At 48.1% G+C, this 10,476-nt stretch overlaps 1 long non-coding RNA gene across 1 annotated transcript; it reads right to left on the bottom strand.

Annotated features, from left to right (window-relative positions):
* Positions 1-6,177: 6,177 nt before the first annotated feature.
* On the bottom strand, positions 6,178-8,294 carry LOC113595562 (uncharacterized). The gene is made up of 3 exons (XR_003416089.2): positions 8,174-8,294; positions 7,578-7,745; positions 6,178-6,417 (listed from the first exon to the last, which is right to left on the bottom strand). It is a non-coding gene; the product is annotated as an uncharacterized LOC113595562 (long non-coding RNA).
* Between the last annotated feature and the right edge of the window lie 2,182 nt (positions 8,295-10,476).

Below are 10,476 nucleotides of genomic sequence, written 5' to 3'. Positions count from 1 at the left end.
AGCTCGCGCGTCCATCTTCGGGGTGGTGTTGCCTCCCGTGTCCACCGACACGCACAAGAGAGAGCCTGGCCTCCTTTCTGTCCCTGCCCTTCACACGACAGTGATGCTCTCCTCGTCCATGTGTGGAGGGGAATTTACTGACATCCACGCACAAGGAAGGAGTCCCCGAGGGGGTGACACCCATTTCTAATGTGGTCACGGCAAGTGCTGTAATAATGATCCATTTCCAGTCACAGTTTCTTTTTCTGCTCCTAATTAATGCTGTCCCTTTTCATAATAGCCTTTCGCTTAAAGGGAAACATTTTGTTCAATTATTTCTTTAACGTGTTCGACAGGCTCCTGTAGGTACAATAATATTATTTGATTTTCTTTGATTTGCATATTCCTTTTGCTGAAGAGACCTTGAAAACCAACTAAGGAACGAGAAGGCTTCACTGGGTGAATTATTTAAAAAGTCAGCATGAATTTGGGGATGTTTTTCCAGAATTAAAGAATGATTTCAGCATTCGAAATGAACTGAAGATTCAGTTGACTTTGTTCGAGACAAACCGAGGGATTTTCGACATGAGGACTGAGCAGTGTGTGTTGCTCAGGTGGACGAGACTGAGTGTTGAAGGCAGAGGGCCAATCATAGCCTTGGATCAGCTTTGAATTGACAGCACGCCTTTACACAAACATTGACCCAGTGTTTGTACCATTTCCACCGAAAACAGGAGGCGTGAACCCCTGGCTCAACCAGAGAATCTCTGCAAACATTTCTGTTCTCTCTGAAGTCCCTCCGGGAAGAGCTCTCACTCAGAATAGCCTTACGGGCACGGCCTCATCCCAAGAGACAATACTGTGCAAGCAAAGGGAGGTGTTTTTCTGCATGAGAAAGTTGCGGCCTAAGGTCTTGGATAACCTATGTTGACAGTAAGCAGAGATAGGGTGCCTGGGTGGCTCAGTCGGTTGAGTGACTCTTGATTTCAGCTCAGGTCATGATGTCACAGTTTGGGGGATCGAGCCCCGCGTCAGGCTCAGAGCTGACAGCAAGGAACCTGCTTGGGATTCTCTCTCTCTCTCTCTCTCTCTCTCTCTCTTTCTCTCTCAAAATAAATAAATAAACTTTAATTATGGGGGTAAATTCAGCCCTGAAGTTTCGCACCATCTACCCCGGAGGAGAGGGTTGGTTCTGAAGACACCAGGAAGCTCTTCCTGGGCCGCTAGCTGGCCATTATCGGGCAGTGCTGCATAGGGCTCCGTGTGACCCTGGCCAGCTGAGCTGTCCCTGCACTGGGATTCGGTGACCCCCTGGTGCGTTACCTTCCTGGATTCCATGAAATGCAGGGAGTAGAGCAAAACGAATTGGGGACAGAGGTGATTTCCAAGCTGCATAGTTTCCTTGTCTGAACTTGCTCGCTCCATCCTGGGCTCTGTTACCTGTGACTCCCAGCTATGACTTACAGCGCTGAGCCATCGGTGGGTAAGCCGCAGCCGGGCTGGTGAGCCCAGCCTGACTCAGGCCCCCGCAGGTGCTGGGCTCTTGCTTCTGGTTTCCCTGCGCCCTTCGGGTGCCAGTGCCAGGAAAGATATGCCATCTGGGAACATGAGAGCAGCTGTCGCTTCTCCCGGCGCAGCTTTGCCGGGGGGGATTAAAAACGCCTGCCTGAGGGTTCCGTGTGTGCAGTCGGGATCCCCCTCTGAAGGTGAGCTTGTGAGTCATGGCAGGTGTTAGGTTTCGTGTGGCTGGAGGTCACGTAAGTGTCGTTTCCTGGAGTCGGAGGAGGCCCAGTGGCACGTAGTCCTGCTCTTCAGAGGCAAGAGCCCTGCCCAGCCTCCCCGGTGGGCCTCCTCCTGTAAGAGCTGGGAAGCCTGTTGGAGGAATATGCTTATGCTTGAGTTGAAGACCGCCTACCCCCACAACTGAAGTCACCCAGGGGAGTGCCGCCCGAGAGTCAAGCTAGACACTGTTCGAAATAAAACTACTCTACGTCAGATGCGTTACTCTTGCCCTGAATAGCCCCTTCCTGGTGCTCAGGGATAAAGCCACTTGTCCTTTTGTAAACATTTTTTTTAATGTTTATTTATTTTTGAGAGAGACAGAGCATGAGCAGGGGAGGGGCAGAGAGAGAGAGGAACACACAGAATCCGAAGCAGGCTCCAGGCTCCAAGCTGTCAGCACAGAGCCCCACGCGGGGCTCGAACCCACGAGATGTGAGACCATGACCTGAGCCGAGGTAGGATCCCCAACTGACTGGCCACCAGGTGCCACACTGGTCCTGGTGCTCCCTTCGGGGGCCCGTCTGGGTCAGGTGCTCCCAGAGCAGGTGCACCGAGCCCAGACTTCATGTGCAAGAGGTTTAGTAAGCCTCTGTTCCAAGAAGAAATTAGGAAGGGGTCCAGAGGAGGTGCGGGGTGGGGATCAGGAAAGGGACAAATTAAGATTCAGGCAAAGTCTGGGGCCTGGGTGATGCCTGGGGGGGCACCTGCAGGGACGGGAAGCCTGTTCGCAGAGTTTGCCCTGAGGAAGGAGCTGGGTTTTCACTCCCACCCCTGGCCACATCCCCTCCCAGCTTCCAGGTGGCAGTCGGCTGAAGAAAGCCCTGGGTGGCACCGGGAGCTGGGGACAGAGCTTGGAGTGGCCCCGGGGACGTGAACACACCGCCCGCGCCTGCTCCAGGGTCAGAGTCCACGCTGAACGCTGCCTCGCTCCAGCTTTCAAATACTTGTGCGGCCCTGATTGTGCTGTGGAGTGTTTTGCACAAGAACGTCTGTAGGTGCCGGGACCTCAGGACCATCGACGCTGCAGACTTCTAGCCCTCGCCAGGCTGTGTGAGCCCCTCCTTCCAAGAGTACACTGTGCCCTTTGCAAGAGAGCGACTGGGGTCACTGGCCGAGTTCATAAAATGGGAAAATGTTTGGTTTACGAGCTTGACGCTGAGCGTGATGGCAGAGAAAGGGCCAGCGGGAGCTGGCACAAGAGATGGGGAGTGGGTGTCCTCACCCCACTCCGCGGGGCTCCGACCTACCCCGTCCTGTGTGTGCAGGGCTCCAGGAGGCACCCCTTGACCACATGGAGTGTGATGTCCCCACTCGCCCAGTGCACTGAAGGGACACTAAATGTTGTAACCCTATACGTTAAATACGCACCACAGGACCCTTTCAGGATGGAGAAGACATTTTCCGGAAGATCATGTTGTCAATATGGCTGTGTTTGTTTTTTTTTCTCGCCTGCCAAGGTGTAGAGAATTACCGGAATAAAGAACTCTCTGGTCCTTGAGGGAGGCGTGTGTGGCTCTGGAAGGAGAAATGGATTAACTTGGCCACAGAGAAGTCTGCCTGGGGAATCTGCTCCCTGGGGGCCGTGGGCAGGGAGGGGCAGGTGTCCCCGGAGGAGGAACAGGTGAGTGGAGCTTCCTGGCCCACCTGCCTTCCTGTGGCTCTGACACTTTTCCCGAGGACACCCCGACCCTCCAGGTCCAAGCTTTCTCCGTGCCTCTGCCTTCTGCTGAAAGCTGTCCCAATGGCCTGGTCCTTGGTGGCCAGTGACTGTTTATGTTGCTTATGTCATGTGCACCTACTATAACTAAGAAAGACTATGTCTTCTCAATGGTGGAGGAATCAATGTTCAATCAGTATTTGTTCAATGAAACAAGGTATGTGAGATCTTGTTTGTTTTTTAAAGTTTTATTTACCTATTTGTGAAAGATAGAGAGAGAGAAAGAACTTGAGCAGGAGAGAGGCAGAGAGAGAGGAGAGACAGAGAATCCCCAGCAGGCTCCAGGCTCTGAGCTGTCAGCACAGAGTCTGATGTGAGGCTCCAACACACAAACCGTGAGATCATGACCTGAGCTCAACCGAGTGAGTCCCCCAGGCGCCCTGGAGGCAGGTGAGATCTTAAGGAGACCATTCTTGCCCTATTTTCTCTGCAAGCAGAAAATAGAACGTATATATGTGAACATTATACACATATGGAAAACAAAGCCAAGTGGTAGTTAAAGAAGAAAAACCAGCCGTCAATCCAACAGCCTGGTGATCACAGCTCCTCAGACAGTATCTTGAACGTGGTGTTACTTGGTTACGTGCGTTTCCTGGGGCTGGGGACGGGGCGTTAGTGCCACAGGCTCTGTTCCAGGTGCTGCGAGGCTGTTAGCCAACAAGATGGGCAGAGGTCACGGGCAGAGGTCACTGCCAGCCCGCACTTGGAGTTTCGAGGGAGAAAAACAATAAGGCTCAGTGCAGCGAGCAAGCGAACACTGGGGCAGGTTGGAAGAACGGGCAGGTCTATGCTGAGGGGGAGGGACACAGTGTCCCAGCTCCCAACTCGCAGGCGGGGCCTCACAGGGGCGGGGGGGGGGGGGGAAGCAGGACGTGGCAGCCAGTGAGAACGAGAGGTCAGGGGCGGGGGGCGGGGCGGTCCTGAGGACTCCGATCTTTCAGCCACACGCGTGGCCCAGGCGGGGTCTGGACAAGGTGCCAGGACGACCCTCCATTCTCCAGGTGTCACTCCTGATTAGGGTGTGCGTCTGCACCTGTGGCCATAGCCCCATCTGTGTCTATTTTTACCCTACCTCCAGTTTTTAACATTAGGTCAAAAGCATTTCCCCTTGTCACTTAAAAACTTTTATATTTAACACGATGGCCATAGAAAGCACTCAGCAGTTTGGACCTTGGCAAGTGCACAGATTTATTTGTGTGACCATTTGCTTAGGTGGATTGACCGTTAGTCACGTGGGGCCTCAAGGGGTTAGTGCTGAGGCCCTGACTGTCCACCATCTGTCTGTTATTCATCCGTTATCTCTCTGTTATCTGTCTATCCAAATATCTATCTAAATATGTCTATCTATCATCTATCACTTGCTTATTATCTCTCTATCATCTATCTGTCATCTATGTATCTATCTATCTATCTATCATCTATCTGTCTACCCACCAAGGAGCCCCTGACACTAACAGCCTCTTTGTGATTGGTCTTCTGCTATGAGACAAAAACAATCTCACAGAATACAAACCTCAGACAGTTTACTTGGGGACCACGACAATATGGGGCAGAATAATTTGTGCACAGACATGCGTCACTGGGCAGCTTACAAAATACCAACAACTCCCTTTTACCAGGCGAGTGCCTTCCTCATGTAGCCACAGAATTGCCCCCACTGTCTGACAGCATCCAATCTAGAACAAAACCCCGCCCTCTTGGACCCTCCCCCCAAATACTGTTGCCTGCGCCCTTTAACTGAGACGGCCCACGGTTCTCCAGGGGAGGGGTCTTCCCCGTTCCAGTGAGTGTCAACCCACCTCTGTCAACTGTGGTTTTCACCTGGGGGCACTGAATATATATATGTATGCACATACATTTATGTGTATTTAATATAAATAGAATATACTTATTGATAAGGGAGCATGGGGTGGGCTGAGGGCAGAGCACGAGCGGACAGCACCCCTCCCCCAGGTGGATCTGTGTGATGTTCCTCGGACACTTCTGGCCACCCAAGAACACAGGAAGGGGGTTCAAGTGCTTGCCGTGGTGACATGGGAAACTGAGGCAAATGAAACATCAAATCCCCTTACTGCCTACGGCTCACTGACCAGTCCTTGAAACCGGCACAGTGACCTCCCTCGAGGGGCTCAGCTGCCTCCATGATGACACTTTGCAGGGGGCAGAAGGGAATCTCAGCTTCACATCACCCCACCTCGAGGACCCTGTAAGTCTCCTTCCTTTATCTCTACTGCCCCAGGACACACACTGGCATCATGCTCCAGGCTTAGGGCCCCCAATATACACCCGAGGGGTCTCAGGACTGAGGTTTCACTAAATGGTAATAAATGGCGTTTCCCTGGCCACAGCGACCCCCTCAAGGTCCTGGAAACCTTGCTTCCAAAATTCCTAAGAGACTTACTCTATCCCCGCCCCCTCCCAAGCTGAGGGTATGTGATGAGTTACCCGTCACGACCCCAGTGCAGCTCCTGCTGCCCCTGGGTCCTGTCCCTGTGCTTTAATAAACCACCTTTATGCACCAAAGACGTCTTCAAGAATTCTTTCTTGGCTGTTGGCTCCAGATCCCCCCACCCCTGACACCCCCAAATCTCATCACTTATGTCCAATTTCCCTACAGAGGGTCACACTGAATCTGTGCCTGACAAAGCTGTACTAGGACTTTTAACCACGTTTCCAGTAAACACATGACTCCCGGAAGCCATGCCCTCCCATCTCCCTCACATCACCCAGCAGCAAACAGCTCCCGTTCCCATGGAAACGCATGCGTCCCGGCCCCAGGTGGACCAATGGTTTAGTCCCTAACTATTTTCAGGAATCTTCATCAGTTTCTATGGTAACTCCTGTGGCGTTTTCCAGCACCCACTAGGTGACACTTACTCAAAGGACCATCAAGCTAGTCTTGCAAATTGTATTATTGCCCTTGTCACCACGCATTTCTCCTGTTGATAATAAAACAAAATTGTAAATATAAAAGAACCAGTAGATTCAAGGTAGGGAGTAAGTATTTTGTGCATATAAATTTGTGACATTCAACCAGATGCCTACACTGTTACAGCATGTTTTCCAAAGGCAAAGCATGGGTGTGTGAGGCTGGTACTTAGTCGGAGGTGTTGAGAAATCTGAAGCCATGCACCCCCTGGGGTTTACAGGGTGCTGAGACTCTTAATTAGAAACAGGGGAGGGGGGTGTTCTTGGACAGCAGTGCTCTTGTGACGGGCAAGATTCTCTAGCACGATATCCCTCTAATTTCTAAGTCGGTTTTGCTCTGTTCAGTTTTAGTGGAAGAAACAGGGCTGGGGGGAGGCTGTCAAATTTGAATACTTGTCCACACCTGCACAGCTGGGACCCGGCCTCGTGTTCCTAGGGTTTCTGGAGCCAAACTCGTTCTCTACAGATTTCTGCCTGCACTTTGCCTCACAGTTACGCTCCGCATTAAGCCAAGACAATGTGCAACCAGACTATTAAGGGCACAGCCTACTTGGCCAAGTCAGTGGATGCTGTGTGTGCTCTCTACTCTGGGAATGTAATATTAACATACAGGATGCAAAACAAGGTAATTATTTTAAAAGCACCTGCGTGTTAAATTCCTGGGCTGGAGGACGGGAGGTACCGAAAGCCCCGTTTCCAAAGCTGAGTTGATGGTGACTTTGTAAGCCTTGGAATGTCTTCCCTGATACTGTCATTTATCAGGTTCATTTAAGGAGAAACATTTGGGAGCAAAGTGGTGTAGAGTACCTGCTGTGTGCATACAGTGAAACATCAGGTCGAATCATTTCCCTGCATTGTTACGTTGTTGGTGTTTTTAACAGGGAAAGGCAGCGGCCTTTGAACATCTTGAACACCTCCTTGGATTGTTTCCTCCCTGAGCAGATGTGTTCCTCCTCAGGTCTCAGAAGGCCCGGCTCTGGGGTTTCTTTCCAGTAAATCGTACATGCTTCCTACACACGTGCTAATCACAAGAGCTGTCCCACAGATATGTGTCCTGCAGCACTTTAGGCTCCCTACAGGGACAGTAACCACTCCTGCTGTCCTTCGAGGACTCTGCAGAAAGTGTGGGATGCATTTGGAAAACTGCCAGTGACAGGAAACTCTGACTCACCTTTTGTGTTTATACATCTTTCTTCAAGTCCAAGGATGTTTTCTTTCTTTTTTTAAGGTATGTTTTCCTGGTTTCAGTAGCTCATAATTTTATGGTTTTACATCTAAGGCCAGTAGGTTACACATTCCCCCACAATTTTATATTCCATGGTACACAGATTCAGTTTGTCTATTTTAAAGAGATGACATTTACTTATATTTGTTTTCCTAGAAAGGGTTTACAACATAATTTGTAATTTAAAAATCAAGTAATGAAACATGTGGCTCAGTGATGTGAAGTTTTGTACCTTATAATCTGCTTGTGCAGGTGTGGATAGGGATGTGTGTTTGGAAGTAGGTTTACCAAAATGGCGGCAGTTACTGAACTTTGTGGTTCGATTCTATTTTACTTTGACCTGTTACTTACACTTTTAAGTGTTTGTTTCTAATTTATGATAGGCATACATGATTTCCCCCAAACAACAAAGATACATTAAAAACAGATATATTGGAACTCATAAATAAATTCAAGCTGGTTCCTTGACAAAAAACAACAACCCAGACAAGGTTCTAGATTCCGGGGGCACCACACTGAATAGAATCACATTCAAATCATACCTTCAAAGAATGACTTAGTCCCTGGAGATTATTTTCATCGCCTGGATAGTGTGAAGTCTATTTCAACATGAAGGTAACCAGGAAAACTGCCATTCTGCAGCATGGGGCTGGGGACATCCAGTGCTGGAAGGCAGGGCACGCAACTATGACAACATAAAGAACATTTGTCATATAATCTGTTTTGAACAATATGATTACTTGGTCAAAGTAATACATGTTCTTTATTCCACATCAGAAACCCATGGAAATTATAGAAGTTGTATACACCTGTGTCATATCGCTACACAGGTAACACCACTGCTGACGCACAGTTGTCTTCTGACCCACAGATGCTCACACATGCAAGAAAACAAAATTAGGATTTAGAGCAGATACGTGCAGCCATGTATTTTGCTTTTAAAAACACCATATCACTCGTGAGTCTTTTTGCACATTACTCTCATCTTGTCTCTTTTTATGCATCAATCTATTACCCTTTCCAAGGTCGGGACACCCACAGAGGAGGCCAAGGCTGAAACAGAAAACATAATGTACGCATTATACAGTTGAGCTAGATGTGATGTGCCATATTTCTTTAATCGGAAGCAGTTATTCTCAGAATTTTGTGAGATTTCTGAAAATTAATGTTTCATTTTGTTTCCTCATTTTGATAATACATGAAGGCTAAATAAAAATGCTAGTGTATGCCGGATCTCATGGATGAACATATCATTACTTAGCACTGCCTTGAAATTTCCAAGACCAGATTTATGCTTCTGTTTAAGACTGCTCTGTCACCAGACAGCATTAATTTAATTGGAATTAGTTACTTAAACAGAGAAGGGACAGAGCCACAGGTGCTAACCCAGTTCAAAGGCCAGTGTTAAACTCAGCATGAAATGCAACTCCAGGTCACATTTGCCTTGGTCGGTCTTCTGGTTCGTACTTTTGTTTGGGTTGTATAGGAGGATATGAGCTGTAAGCATACTGTGTGTATTTGCTACTTTTTATTTATAAATAATTATAGATTCCCTTCAGGGGAAGTTGTAGAGATGAGCCCCGTGTCCCCTGTCCCCCTGCTGATGACACATTATGTAACTAAGTACAGTATAAAAAGAGTGGAGTTGACTGTTATGTCACCAGTTTTGTGTGTACCTCTCCCTTTGGGGTGGCCTATACCACTTCAGCCACATGTGGATTTGTGTGACCAAACCACCATCAGCATGTCAACATACAGAGCTCTTTGTCAACACAAACCTCTCCCTCATGCTTCCTCAAGTGCTTGGGAAGGGTTTCTGCTCTGCTGTTGTTGGGGAGTGTTCCATAATGTCACCTGAAGTCTGTTTGTTGACAGCGTCAAGTAAAAATTATCCCACCCCAAACCCCAATGGCGCCAAGGTTGGAAAAGCCTGAGCTAATATATTAGTGAGCTTTCTCTGGATGATAAGGCGCGATCAATGGCATGCAACAGTAACAATTTGTTTTCCTGAATCTGGGGTTTCCACTCTTCCAAGCCTTCCAAGCTGACCTTGGCTGGAGTCACTCGTGGCTCAGGGGTCAGTCCTGGGCTGGGTGAGCAGGGCTAGGATCAGCCTGGGGTGGCCCCACTGCACACCTCTTACATTCTATCCCTGGAACCAATGGACCAGTATCTTCTCCTGGTGACTGCAGAGCACAGGACGGGATGAAAAATTTCCAAGATGCTTCTTACATCATGTTGACTAGTGTCTCATTGGCCAATCACATGACTGAGCCCAGTATTGGGGAATTTCGTGACCCATAGTTGGGGGGATGCAACTTTGCATGGGTAGAAATGGTGCTGATGAACTGGGATCATTAATGCAGTCTACCACATCTTTGTTGGTTGCATATTTTCTTTTTATCATGTGCTTCTTAAATGAAAATTGGTTTTATTTTTGCCTCAATGTAGAATCACTTTTAAGAGGAGAATATAACCCATTTACATTTATTGTAATCTGTAAATTGTCTATTATTATTTCAGTTTTATTTTATAACTTCTTTCCCCACTGCCTTGCTCTTGCAAGTGGATGTCTCCTTTTTCATATATTTATTTAATATTCTGGAAGTTATGTATTCTTTTCAATCCTAATATTGAACACTCTTTTCCTTTCATGCTCAGTGTTGACAGTCACTCAGTTTATATTAAATTCCTTTCTCTGCCCAACATATAGGTAAGATGGCTAATTTATTTATTTATTTATTTTTAATTTTTTAAAAATGTTTTGTTCATTTTTGAGAAACAGAGAGAGAGACAGAGCATGAGCAGGGGAGGGGCAGAGAGAGAGGGAGACACAGAATCCAAA

Source organism: Acinonyx jubatus, chromosome A2 (assembly GCF_027475565.1).
Source record: "Acinonyx jubatus isolate Ajub_Pintada_27869175 chromosome A2, VMU_Ajub_asm_v1.0, whole genome shotgun sequence".
Taxonomy (NCBI): domain Eukaryota; kingdom Metazoa; phylum Chordata; class Mammalia; order Carnivora; family Felidae; genus Acinonyx; species Acinonyx jubatus.
Note: the sequence above shows the minus strand (reverse complement) of the source record. Positions and strands in the feature narration are given on the sequence as shown.